Source organism: Gadus macrocephalus, chromosome 6, assembly GCF_031168955.1.
Source record: "Gadus macrocephalus chromosome 6, ASM3116895v1".
NCBI lineage: Eukaryota > Metazoa > Chordata > Actinopteri > Gadiformes > Gadidae > Gadus > Gadus macrocephalus.
This window is the reverse complement of record NC_082387.1, coordinates 3,120,900-3,135,913: the sequence shown is the minus strand read 5'-3', so window position 1 is coordinate 3,135,913 and position 15,014 is coordinate 3,120,900. Positions and strand designations below refer to the sequence as shown.

General features: G+C 44.2%; 1 protein-coding gene across 1 annotated transcript in view; it reads right to left on the bottom strand.

Annotated features, from left to right (window-relative positions):
- LOC132459063 (uncharacterized) overlaps positions 1 to 11,577 on the bottom strand; it is an 84,942-nt gene extending 73,365 nt beyond the window's left edge. Inside the window, exon 1 of the mRNA XM_060053445.1 lies at positions 10,716 to 11,577. The gene's annotated coding sequence lies outside the window, so the exon portion shown is untranslated. The remainder of the gene's footprint in view (positions 1 to 10,715) is intronic.
- Positions 11,578 to 15,014: the final 3,437 nt, after the last annotated feature.

The following is a 15,014-nucleotide window of genomic DNA, read 5'->3' as shown; positions in this document are numbered from 1 at the left end:
CACTCCTGGTAATGTTCCAAATACTGTGGGTAGGGTTAGAATGGGTTTGGAGGATGTTGATAATGACGAAAATGATGTGGTTGGTAATGAAAATGATGTTGAAAATGATGATGATGATGGTGATAGTAATGATAATAATGGTGAGGATAACAGGGGGGCTGTTTGGGAAGAAACGGTTACACAGGAAACACAGACAGAGAGTGAGGAATTGGCAAATAACATCAATAGCCTACAAAACCAAGTGGAACAGTTAAAAGCTGAATTTAGGGAGTCTGTAACAAGTGCTGTAAATAGGGAGTTGAGTTTTAGAGGGTGGGTGGAAGAAAACCTGACTCAACTAGAAAAGCTCTTGTGTGATGGTATAGGAAAGTTGGACAGGACAGTGTACAATTGCCTTCTTCGTAGAGATGAACAATGGAGAAAACAAGTGCACGGGCTAAGGCCCACTAGCACTCCCGTACCACTGAGAACTATAGCAGTCTCCACTAATGTAAGCCCAATAGCTACCCAAGCTAGCCCAATAGCGACCCAAGCTAGCCCAATGGTTACCCAAGCTGGTCAGTATGTTGCAACACCTCCTGGCCGTATGAAGTCTGTTGCCTCTCCAATGTACCACAAGCCTCCTGTGAACCTGGAATTTCCCACATTCGGCCCTAGCAGTGAATCCTCTGATGTCTTACGGTTTATCGAACGGTGTGAAAACTTTCTAGAAATGAGACCCATTACTTCTCATGAGCTAATGGGTGCGCTATCCTCAGTTTTAAAGGGCTCAGCACTCAGTTGGTGGAAAGCTACCAAGAGTCAGGTACATGATTGGATCTCATTCAGAGAAGCCTTTCTAGCAGCTTTCCTATCCACGGATTACTTGAGTGAAGTGGAGGAGAAGTTGAGAACCACCGTTCAGAAGCCAGACCAGTGCCTCCGAGATTTCGCCTATGACTACCAGGATTTATGTCTGAAATGGAAGCAGGACATGCCTGAAGAAGAGATTGTAAGGCGTATCTTGAATAATAGCAATCCTAAAATAGCGGGGTGCCTCCGTGGGACGGTGACAACCGTGGCACAACTGGTGAAGGTGGGCTCTATGGTGGAGAAGGACTGCTCTGGAGCCAAGGAGTACTGGCAGAAGGTGCATGCTAGTTCAGATAGACAAGAAAAAAAAACATCAGATAAAAGGAGCAAGCATGGAGCAGCTGAATTAACGGTAGTTCAACATCAAACACACAGAGATAAAGATCAACAGGGTCTACTGTTAGTTCCCATTACCATCAGAGGCATGCAGGGAGACGCTGTAGTAGACACAGGCAGCACTTTCACATTGATGAAGCAGAGTCTATGGCGACAGGTGACAGCAGCAGATGAAAACTTCCTACCAGCAGAGAGACAGAGGTTCGTCATGGCAGACGGGACCACACACCAAGCCCTGGGGAAGAAAACTATTTGCCTCGATTGGCATGGCAAACAATGGCCTGCTGAAGTACACGTGATGGATGACCGTCACCTTGCTTTCCCTGTGATTCTAGGCCTAGACTTCCTAGCTACTACCGGTGTTCTCATTCATCTGGCTAAGAACAGTTATGGACTAAAGACAGATAGAGGCTACACCTATCATACCTTTAAACGACAACCTCTCACCACTACTGGGTGGAACAACAACAGTCTTAGCTCTCTAGAGGGGGTACACCTCTACTATGCCCTGCCTCCGGGTGCTTACCATCAGTGTTGGGTCTCCTCTACAACAGAAACCCCATCTCCCAGGCATGATTCTAACTGGCCTGAAGGGCTTCAGCAACTTATGGAGAACTGGCCGACGGTTACCTCTGGGAAGCTGGGAAAAACTGAGGTGGAGAAGCATGCCATCTTCCTGCAAGATGAAGTTCCTGTCCGGAGCAAGGCATATCGGGTATCTCCTCTGAAGAAGAGAATAGTAGAAGAACATGTGGAGAAAATGCTGGCTGAGGACATCATCGAACCATCACAATCTGCCTGGTCCTCACCTGTGGTTCTCGTCAACAAACCTGATGGATCCTATAGGTTTTGTGTAGATTACAGGAGAGTGAATGCCAAGACCTTGCCTGATGCATATCCAATGCCCATCATACACGACATTCTTGAATCATTGGAGGGAGCCTCTTGGTTCAGTTCATTGGATTTGCAATCGGGATATTGGCAGATGGCAATGACAAAAGAAAGCAAGCCTAAGACTGCATTTATAACATCACTAGGGCTGTTCCAGTTCAAATCCATGCCTTTCGGTCTCCGAAATGCTGCTGCGAGCTTTCAAAGGCTAATGGAGCGGGTCCTAGGGAATTTGAGAGGAAAGATGTGTTTTGTGTACATAGACGACATCATTGTGTACTCTCATTCCCGCCACAACCACATACAGGATCTGGCTGCAGTCTTCCAAAGGCTGCAAGAAGCAAACCTCAGCCTTAACATGAAGAAGTGCCACTTTTTCAAACAGGAACTTAAGTTTCTTGGCCACCTTGTCTCAGACAGAGGGGTGGAGGTGGACCCAGCTAAAACACAGGCTGTGGCTGACTTCCCTACTCCCAAGGACTTAAAGGCTCTGCAGCGCTTTCTTGGACTGGCTGGCTGGTATCATAAATTCATTCCCCGGTTTGCCGACCTTGCAGCCCCGCTTAACCATCTCAAGAGGAAAGGAGTGGAGTGGCTATGGACCAGTGAATGCCAGGCCAGTCTGGATGCCTTAAAGGAGGCCTTGCAGAATCCACCAGTGCTGGCACAGCCTGATCTATCCTTACCATTCCAGGTGCTAACAGATGCTAGTGACGTGGGCCTTGGCGCCATCTTGTCCCAGAACACACCAGAAGGGGAGCAGGTGATAGCCTATGCCTCCAGGGGACTCCGAGGTCCAGAGTGCAATTATTCCACCTCGGAAAAGGAGTGCCTGGCAGTGGTATGGGCGGTTGAAAAGTGGAGGCACTACTTAGAAGGAGTGGAGTTCTCCGTCTACACTGATCATGCTGCACTGTCGTGGGCATTCAATTGCCCAAAGACTAGCTCCCGTCTGACCCGGTGGACCCTACGATTACAGCAGTTCCATTTCAAGGTACATTACCGAAAGGGCTGTCTCAATTCAGCACCAGACGCGTTGTCCCGGGCTCACGAACCTCTCTCAATTCACCCAACACCGTGCTGGGCTGTCTCCACCAAAATCCACTCTGTGTTGCCTACTACCCTGGCAGAGATAGCAGAGGAACAAGAGAAGGACCAACGGGTGTGTGAGCTGAAGCAGGACAGTGCCCAGACAGATGTGCCTTTAACTCGCATTGGCTTTGTGGTCCAACAAGGGGTGTTGTACAGAAGAGTTCCTGTACGGGACCAGGGACAGAAGTACCAGATGGTCGTTCCACAATCCCTGGTGTCCGAATTTCTGAGGTACTTTCATGATAATCCCCTTGGTGGTCACCTGGGTCAGCTGAAGACTCTATTAAAGGTGTTGGGAGTAGCCTGGTGGCCGAATGTCCGCAAAGATGTGTGGGCGCATGTCAAGTCCTGTATACCCTGTCAGCAGTACAAAGCGGATAACGCCAAGCCATCAGGACTACTGCAGAGCACAGTAGTTGAAAAACCGGGAGTGATGCTGGGTGTTGACCTCATGGGGCCATTACCTAGAAGTAAGAAAGCCAACTGTTACCTCCTGGTGGTGGTCGACTATTGCTCTAAATGGGTGGAAATGTTTCCCTTGAGGGACAGCAAGACACCCCGTCTGGTCAAAATCCTCAGAGAGGAAATCTTCACCCGGTGGGGGGTGCCGCAATACATGGTTTCGGACCGAGGTCCACAGTTTACTTCAAAACTTCTCACTAACCTCTGCAACACATGGGGGGTTGTTCAGAAACTCACAACCAGTTATCATCCACAAACCAATCTGACAGAACGATTCAACCGGACCATTAAAGCCATGATTGCATCATATGTCGGCAAACACCACAACACCTGGGACCATTGGCTGTCAGAGTTCCGTTTCGCCCTCAACACAGCACAACAGGAGAGCACTGGACAAACCCCTGCTGAGCTGGCTTTGGGCAGGAACCTCAAAGGCCCACTGGAACGGCTCATCTACAAGTCACCATCACCTGCACAGCGAGAGGCCTACAACCTGGTGGAGAGACAACAGAAAATGCTAGAGGAGGTCCAACGGAGAGTGGGGGTGCACCAACTTAGACAAGCTAGGTATTATAATGCCCGCAGAAAAGATGCGCACTTTCAGCAGGGTGACCTAGTCTGGGTCAGGTCCCATCCTCTCTCTAGGGCCAGTGATAAATTCTCTGCTAAGCTAGCGCCTAGGTGGGAAGGGCCAGCTAAAATTACAAAAAAATTGGGGCCTGTAAACTACAGGGTAGGGTGGAACAACCCACAAAAAGAGGATACAGTAAATGTGGTAAATTTGAAAAAATATTTTGGTGTCTTACCTGAGTAGCCTCCGGCTGGAGGGGGGGTCTATGTGACACTAGGCCACATATTTAATATTTTAGGATACGCTGTAAAAATATTACCTGGTTTCAATATGTAAAGAATTAACAGGTATAATGTGGTGATCCTAAAGTACTGTTCCTACCTTAATGTGTACCTGTGGCCTTATATTTATATGTATTTATTTTATATTTATGACTGTTATTGTTTTCTGACCGGGGATCGGTGTTCCGCAAATCAGCTGACGTGCCTGTCAGCTGACGGGATGAGGTTCGAGAGGTTTTAAATACAAGGAAATGAATGAATGGGGGGGGCGGAATGAATGGAGGGAGTCTGAGAGGGACCTCTAACAAACGCCAGTCCAACGGAGAAAGCTTAATAGTGGAAAAGCTTTAAGAACCACTGAGACAAAGTCGACAACTCTTGCCGACTCTTTGGATACGTCGGTAAGAGCGATTTATACTTTTTGAAGGAGGTTTTTGTTACGACCTGGGTCATCTTGTTTTTCTTTGCCTGTCTTTTTCCCGGATTGCCAAATTTCCCCGGACGTAAGAGACCGTGGCTTGCGGAGTTTGGTTCGGGGACATCGGGGATTTCGTTTGGATATTATTTTTTGTTTGCTTTGAACTAGAGGGAGAACGCGCGAGTGTGCGCAAGGGGCGCGCAAATGGAGGCCGCTTATTAACGCGGTTATCAGATCACATCGGCGGAAAAGACTTTTGGGGTATCTGGACTGTGGGTTTATTTGAGGGTTGTTTGGTGAATGTATATGAACTGTGTGTTTATTTGAGGGTTGTTTGGTGAATGTATATGGCCTGTGGGCTATTTGAGGGTTGTTTGGTGAATGTATATGGAGATATGAACAGTTTGAAAATATATGAGTTAATGTAATTCCCTGAGCTATCTCCTCGTTATTTGTAGTATTATTAAGTGGTCTCAAACGAACACAATCAATGTGCTTGGTTCTCAAATTAAGAAACTCGCGTTTCTATCGTAATAATTGGGCTAAAAGATTAGTCGAAGTGTTACAGGGTTGGTAACGGTTCTGATGATTTTTCTGATTGAAAAGTGGTCTTTTATTTCCATAATCTTTGTTCAGTGAACGCATAAACCCGTTTGTTAGTTAGCAGTTAAACAAAATGCGATCTCTTTGTTTAGTTACCAAAGACCAACTGATGATTGGGGGTTCTATTCCCTAGTGATGCAAGGTTTTTTCTTTCATTTTGGTCTGCACACACATCGCGAGTGACGGATACTAGTACAATGTACACACATCACTGTCTTTACAATTTCTAGGCAACCGAAGTTTAAAGATTGTCAAATGGTTAACTCTTGAATCGCATGTACTAAGACCTGATGGGTTAGTGGTCAGAGAACAACTCATTAACGCGGGGATAATGGGTTCGATTCCTTAATGAAGCTAGCTTTTTTCTTTCATATTGGACTGGATGTTTGTATGCCATTTTGCGTTACTTGTAGTTTATGATGAAGAAATGTTACTGGGGTTAAGGTTAGGGCAACGCTAAGGGTAAGACAGTGTTTTTGCAACACAATATTTCTTACAATAACAAAGTCCAAAGTTTTGATGACTCCAGTAGGAAACTTAAGATACCTAGAGAAATGCGTGAGTGCTCACAAAACATCAACAAGTCAGCAGTGTGGTACAGGGTGATCATTTCTGATATACAGTACAAAAGCTGAAACTATTAGCCAGGAGTGGGAAAGATGCAGACGCAGACGTGGGAAGCAATAAGACACACCAACACACAGTTGCCTGTTGCAAAATGCTTCAGAGTTTAATAGAAATAGTTAGGGTTAGCTGGTATGGCGTTATCTGGTATGGCTATAGTCTAATGTTGGCTTAGTTCGTGTTGTTTCGTCATGTTAATCGCTAGTAATAGTAAGTCATTTGTAGAACTATAGCCTATCATCATCACAGACTGTACGACTGTACGCCACCCTCCATCGCGTACGACACTGACGCTAGGGCTGGGCGATATGGACCAAAAGTCATATCTCGATATCTTCAAGCAGAATATCGATATAACATAAATATCGATGTTTGTCGAAGGGGGGGGGGGGGGGGGGGGGCGGCGCGCTCCGTGCGCAGATTTGATATTACTATTTCTACCGTTCGGAATTGAATACAGTTTGATGGTTGAATAAACTGTGGACTAGACACTGCCTCCGCCTCGTATTTGAGAACATTATAATATATAACATCACGGCCAAAAGCTTTGTGCGCCTCCGAAATATTATGAACCGTAACGACTGCGTGGGGGGGTGGACATGACATGCTATTTTATGTATTCTTTAATATAGGTATTAAAGTCGTTACGGTTCATAATATTTCGGAGGCGCACAAAGCTTTTGGCCGTGATGTTATATATTATAATGTTCTCAAATACGAGGCGGAGGCAGTGTCTAGTCCACGGTTTATTAAAAAAATAATAATAATTCAGTGCCATTACTACTATTATTTCGAAATATTATTTAAGCCCACAGCAACATAAAGTCATAGCAAAGGCTATTAAATAATGGAGAAGCCTTTTTTCTGGGTGCCTGCCTGGCTCGTTGCTCTGTACCTGCCCTCTGTGAGGGGGGCAGGGTCAAGAGTGTGCAGTTAAAGTGTATTAATGTTAATATTTCACACCTTAGCTTTCACATATCATTCATAGGCTATATATACATTCATTTCACTGCACTTTACTGTTTTTTGCACTGTGGTTAGACTGAATTGCATTGCAATGACAATAAAGTTGAATGAATCTCATCACATTTTCATTAGTCTATATTAGTCTCATGTATAGCACACCAAGCATCTGTTTTTTTATTAAAATGTAACATGCAGTCGTCACATATACTTCTCTTCTCCTTTCAGATGCACTTTTAAAATATTTCAGTACCACCCCCAGTGACACAGCATCAGGTGCTGCTGTCCCGTCTACCTCTGCACAGCCCTAATTTTGTATTTTTTTTACACTTCAGTTGAGTGCTTGTTTAATCTCTGGTTAGAACCAAATTAGATAAACCATACTACATTTAATTGTATTTACAATAATTTGAATCTGAACTCTATTATTTTGCTTATGAATGCCTTTAGTAAACATCATGCATTTCTTTGCAGTATTTTGTGCATACTTATTGTATGAGTGATTCATTGCTTGTTACTTGGTTTGTAATACGTTTCGTGTGTTTAATTTTCTATCTAAAATCAAAGAGTCTCAAAGACAAAGCTTTGTAGCTTCTCTGAGTTTATGAACATTGGTAGTCGAATATACTGTGCGATCCAACGGGGTAGGGGGCGCCAGCAAAAATCTTGCCTAGGGCGCCAAATTGGTCAGGGCCGGCCCTGGGGGGGGGGGCAGGCAGAGACTGTGTGTGTGAGCCGGAGGCAGAGCGGGAGAGACATAAGCAGAGTTACGAAATAGCAGGCGGCAGGCGCGGTTTGAAACTGGTGTTATTTGGAACAAATGTGCTGTAATTTCAACGCAAATTAAATTATATCGATATTGACGATATGGTCTCGTTTCATATCGCGTTTGAAAAAATATATCGATATATCGCCCAGCCCTCCTGTAGTGCAAGGGAGTTTGTGCACAGATCCCTGAGACAAACGGCTACGCGCACACATGCACACTAGGGCTGTAACGATACACAAATTCACGATTCGGTTTGTATCACGATTTATGACCCACGGTTCGATGCATTTAAAAAGCATTTTATTTAAACAACACTTAAATACCAATTATATTAATGCAACATTTAATAACAAATAATTTGGAACACTGAACAGATTTGAACCGAAAGAATACTATTAAAGTATAGCTAAATTAATAAAGAAATAACCAAAGATTGCAGTTGGAGGATGCTTTTTGCTGGTAGGCATAATAGGGCCCCTTTAACTGTTTGGTTGGTTTATTCAAATATCCTTATTAGCGCTTCTTATTAGGCTATGTAGCTTAAATAATGACATAATCAGGCCCTATAGAATGCAACATGTTTAATAGCCTAACTTTCAATAGATGAGGAAAAACATGAACGTCGCAATAACGAGGCATAGTGTTACGAGTAGCATATGTGTGTGCGGGAGGGAGAAATGCAATCCTCCGTAGCCACGGAGAGCTGTGATCACAGAGAGGGCATCTCGTCATAGGCGTCGATTACGGGGGACGGGGGGGACATGTCCCCCCCACTATTTGAAATACGAATTTTGTCCCCACCAGTTTTAAAAATGTGCAAACCAATTGCGACTGAAAAAATCCCCACATACTCAACCGAAATCGTCGAGTCTAAAATCATGTGATAGGCGCGCTCGAATACATCATTTATTAGATAGGCCTACCTAATAAACCGTTGGAACACACAAGACCGGAACCCATAGCAACGCCGGTAAACAAACCCCGACTCCGGAGAAGCCCAATCCCTATGAGCTCGAGTAGGGTCCGACTGCGTCCTGCGTCCTAGAAATACACGCCCCTCGTGGGAAATACACGCCCCTCGTGGGAAATACACGCCCCTCGTGGGAAATACACGCCCCTCGTGTGAAATACACGCCCCTCGTGTGAAATACACGCCTATACAGAGTAGGGTCGGGGGCGTAGTCGGCCCTGATTGGTCTGATTCACGACGGCGTCTCTTCTCTTGTCGAACCTACTCCGGAGATGTAACGAACTGGTCAACAGCAGACAGCAGAAAGATGATTGCCTCGATTGATTTGGTAAGTGGACTGCATTATCAGTCAGAGATCGTATACTGTCATTGTTCTTGGTGTAGTTCTACTTTAAATTTTCATGTACACTCACAGCGTAATAATGTGTCGTCAATCCAACCACAAATTGGCTGCGTTTTTGGGATGTCTCTGCTAACTTTTCTTTTATGTTGATATTGCTTAAGCTTAACAGTTGTTGCTTTTCATGTTACCTATTTAATTGTTAAGTACCGCGTTTGATGCCGTGTTGGTTTTTGTCGCAATATACTCTCACTGGTTTGTATTGATTTGATTATCATCATTTCGCCGTGTTACCGATTTGAAGTTGTCATCCCATGGCTATGTGGTTAGCCCCTGACTTGCCTAGTTTCCCACAGCTCATTTTGGAAGGTGGTCACGTTCCCCTGACTTGCCAAAGTTAAAGTCGTTACTAGGCAATCACGTTCCCCTGATTTGCCTAGTTTCCTTTTACGTTTTGCATCTTTCTCACTTTGCTGTCTAACCTGACAACTGTACAATGCTTGTCATCAAATTTGTATTAGGGTTGTTGCGCAACAATTGATGCCTGGCACCTGGACCGAGGAGACTGGCTTGGACATTGAGGTAATAATTGCTGAGATAACAAGCACATCAGGAAAATGTGTGTAGGGCTATGACTGTTCATCTTACAACCTGTTTTATGGCACAGGGTGTTCCACAACAACTATATGGCATCGACTGTGGAGTCTTTATGGTCATGGTGAGTTACCATGCTCCATTCATTTGCTTTATCATACCTTTTTTAACACACAGCATTTTATTTTCTAATGTTATAATGGCCAATTTTTTTTTCTAAGATGACTATAAACTAGTCTTAACTGCCTAAGCATGCCAATTGCTGGTAAAATCACACCCTGCCTATGATCACAACCCAACATTATTACATTCTATGTTCTACAGTACTCCTGGTACATTACCATGGACGCGCACTTCGATTTCAACGTTGTAAGTACTATCTGTGTGCTAGCGTCAGTATTTAGAAGCTGCATCATAATGGTTATGTGGTAAACTTCATTTTAATGTTCCTCTTCAGTTGGATATGCCTCATCTCAGGAGGTGGTGGTGCAAGCTCCTTTTGGACAACTACGGGATTGAAGGGTATGGATCTTAACCTACAAATGCAAAATAAATACATTTTTCATGTTGGCTTGGCAACCCTGTGTGTGTGTGTGTGTGTGTGTGTGTGTGTGTGTGTGTGTTTTTTTTCTTTGACTTTCTTTCTGTCTTTCTTTCCCTTTCTTTCTACTGCAGATGTGGCAAAAGATTCTGTCATTTCACCCAAGAAGGACACCAGATGGTGAATGGACTCCTGGCACCGGTGTTCCGGGTAACGCGGAAGCGGAAGGTTTTGACCAAGGTAAGAAGTTATGTTTCTTATATACACCTATTGCTGTAATAACCCTAACCCGAAATATTGTAGAAGGGGCCCCTGCGAGATGTTTGGCTACGCCCCACACACACACACACACACACACACACACACACACACACACACACACACACACACACACACACACACACACACAGTGGTGTAGTCTATTTTATTGTAGTGGGTATACTGTGATGATTCCCTCCCAGCCTCGTACAATCCCGTCCCACCGGTACGTGTACGTGTGTGGCGCTTATGGGGTGTCGCACCACACTCACCAACGCAGGGGTCTACAACCCACTGATTTAAGAGTATAACGATTATCAACAATCATGGAAAGCTGAGTAGGTTTATCAGTTTTAATAACAGTATGAACAAATAGAACACAAAAATGACGAGTTGTCCTTTGTATATCTATAGTAGCAATAGCACATGCTAAACAAGGAAAAAATCTACTCAAAATAATTTAATGAACTCTTTACAACCATGGCTAACCAGTGCATGAGAAGGAGATGACAGGAGACTAATGTTTCACTTTTTCAATTGCTCTAATTTGAGCTCTTACTTTTGTTATCTAACATACCATACAGTAATTGAATAGTGTAAAAGTGTGAAATTACTGCACCTTAAAAATGACCATGAATTAGCTATACTCTCATTTGCATAGTGATTAACATTATGAATTTCAATTGTGTATACCAACTGTATGTTGGCTGACATTTACCTAACTCTTTTCCCCTCCACTCTAACCAAGGGTGCCTGTTTTTAAATTCCCTAGCCTGACACCCAGTCTGAAAGGCTGGCCAGGGGTTCTCATCTAAAAGTAACAAGGAGATATAAAGTGGGATTAAAACATTGTCTTCTGTTGACTACTTATTATGTGGTTTACACATTAATATGGGAGGACTGGACACACACACACACACACACACGCACACGCGCGCACGCATGCACACGCGAGAAGGAGGGGCTCGGCCCGCCAACTAACGTGCAGAGATGCAGGGGCAGCTTCGCGCTTCGTAACTGTACGTCCACACCAGGAGCGACCAAAGCGTCAAAGACGCTTTGGTCGCTGCGAATTTTCGCTGCGAATTTTTCTGTTCGCTTTGGTCGCTCAAGTCGCTCATGACGTACAATTCAATTATGCAGACGCATTTAAAGGAGCCGTATGCGTTTAGTAGGCCCTACAGACAGCCATATCAAATATTGAACTCTCCCATACACCTTGGCCATATTGCCGAGACGGTTTTCCTTGTTCGATAAAGTGCTTCGTCAACAAGTAGGACAGTGATTCCCCCCAATATAAAAATCCTAAAATGTAGGCTAATTACAACCGAGAACAAAAAACCCTGCGTGCTGTAGTAGTTGAAATATGTTTCACTGATCTGGATCTGCAAATCATGATCTGCACTCATTCGTCGCATTCAAAACAAATAGACGTTAGCGCACATGGCTAATTTGCATACGTGCACAGGACTGGTTGGCTCCGCAAGGCAAATAATGGAACATATCTATCTATCTAGGTCTTTCTGTCTATCTATCTATCAACGCGTGTCTAGTTTTAATGTGATGTATTGTGTGTATGTCCAGTCAGACTTGTTCTGTGTGGTCTTGTAGGCTACTGTCCTGTGTGGGACGAACCACCTAAATGGATTCCCGACGATTTGTGTCGTTTGGTATTAATAAAGACTTGACTATCTATCTATCTAGACTATTTAATTAAAAATGATTCACCTCAGGCTCCGTGAATAGTGGGGAATAGAGGGATAAAAGACAAGAGATATATCCCTTGTCATTTATCGCTCGTCTTGTCGATTAGTTTGTTTATGTGACGGTTTTGTTTAAAGCATGCTACACGCGATTGGTTGGTTAGATTGGTGGCATGTAGAGCAAATTATAATGATTCCCGCTTAAATACGAACGTTCTAGATGTAGCCTATAAATTCTCCCGCTTATCATCACTTGATATCCAAACCACTATGGCGTTTCGATCTCTGAACTGAAAAAGGGTGGGTTCGTACAACACCGGGTGCCCAGTTACAGCCGCGATTAATACTTCAGCCGTTTTGTTCAGTGAGTGAATAAAGGTAGGTAGGAACCAAAGTGCCTGCCGATGTTCCCTGGGATCCACGCAAGCGAAGAGCGTCTACATTCCGATTGGCTGTCAGTGTTTGGTCGCTGAAGCGAATAACTGTCCGTCCACACCAGAAGCGAATTGAGCGACCAAATCGCCGGAAGTCATTCACTTTCTATGGGCAAGAGCGACCAAAGCGACCAAAGCGACCAACGCTACCAGCGGCCAAAGTTGAGCGACCAGAGCGTCAAAAAGAAGTTGAAAACTTTTTAACTTTATGCAAATGACTATTATTCGCTTCAGCGACCAAACACTGACAGCCAATCGGAATGTAGACGCTCTTCGCTTGCGTGGATCCCAGGGAACATCGGCAGGCACTTTGGTTCCTACCTACCTTTATTCACTCACTGAACAAAATGTCGGCTGAAGTATTAATCGCGGCTGTAACTGGGCACCCGGTGTTGTACGAACCCACCCTTTTTCAGTTCAGAGATCGAAACGCCATAGTGGTTTGGATATCAAGTGATGATAAGCGGGAGAATTTATAGGCTACATCTAGAACGTTCGTATTTAAGCGGGAATCATTATAATTTGCTCTACATGCCACCAATCTAACCAACCAATCGCGTGTAGCATGCTTTAAACAAAACCGTCACATAAACAAACTAATCGACAAGACGAGCGATAAATGACAAGGGATATATCTCTTGTCTTTTATCCCTCTATTCCCCACTATTCACGGAGCCTGAGGTGAATCATTTTTAATTAAATAGTCTAGATAGATAGATAGTCAAGTCTTTATTAATACCAAACGACACAAATCGTCGGGAATCCATTTAGGTGGTTCGTCCCACACAGGACAGTAGCCTACAAGACCACACAGAACAAGTCTGACTGGACATACACACAATACATCACATTAAAACTAGACACGCGTTGATAGATAGATAGACAGAAAGACCTAGATAGATAGATATGTTCCATTATTTGCCTTGCGGAGCCAACCAGTCCTGTGCACGTATGCAAATTAGCCATGTGCGCTAACGTCTATTTGTTTTGAATGCGACGAATGAGTGCAGATCATGATTTGCAGATCCAGATCAGTGAAACATATTTCAACTACTACAGCACGCAGGGTTTTTTGTTCTCGGTTGTAATTAGCCTACATTTTAGGATTTTTATATTGGGGGGAATCACTGTCCTACTTGTTGACGAAGCACTTTATCGAACAAGCAAAACCGTCTCGGCAATATGGCCAAGGTGTATGGGAGAGTTCAATATTTGATATGGCTGTCTGTAGGGCCTACTAAACGCATACGGCTCCTTTAAATGCGTCTGCATAATTGAATTGTACGTCATGAGCGACTTGAGCGACCAAAGCGAACAGAAAAATTCGCAGCGAAAATTCGCAGCGACCAAAGCGTCTTTGACGCTTTGGTCGCTCCTGGTGTGGACGTACAATAATAGTCATTTGCATAAAGTTAAAAAGTTTTCAACTTCTTTTTGACGCTCTGGTCGCTCAACTTTGGCCGCTGGTAGCGTTGGTCGCTTTGGTCGCTTTGGTCGCTCTTGCCCATAGAAAGTGAATGACTTCCGGCGATTTGGTCGCTCAATTCGCTTCTGGTGTGGACGGACAGTAACAGAGACAGGGCAGAGCGCGAAGGGGGGATTTTATGAATGGTGAATGTAGGAGATAACTTCCCCGGCTTAAAGTATTTTATTGCAGTTATACCCAACCGGTATTTGCGAAAAATAAACACAGAAGTGAAAGATCTGTCACAAGACGATTGATACGTATCCGTGCACATTTTTAAGTGGGTATACGCAAATCCTGGTGCGTTCCTAGTGGGCATACGGCGTATACCTGCGTATCACGTAGACTACACCACTGGTCATATACCATTGTTGGGAACGGCAGTTACCCTTCATGAACGGCAGTTACCCTTCCTAAACGGCAGTTACCCTTCCTGAACGGCATATGCCCTTCCTGAACGGCATATGCCATGGTATGTCACAGTGGTCGCGGTGGCACATGCCACAGGCCAATAAACTATCTCGGCGCTACTGTCCAAATATGCATTTTTTAACCACTAATATTGTTAAAAAAAATAGCACCAAACCTCTGCAGTAGCATGACTAGGGTCCCTACACATAAAACGAAGCACAAACAACTTAGTTTGCAAACCCGTTGTTTATTTAAAAAGACAGTTGAACAAGCATTACCAGTAGGTCCGTGTTTGCAGGAAGTCCACACAAGTCGATTGCCGAATGCCCCGGAGTTCAGTTCAGGGAGGAAAGTTTTGGATTTTATAATTTATATTTATAAATAATCTGTAACAAGTGTTGACACGTAAATTAAAGGACTTGCATATGTAGATTAC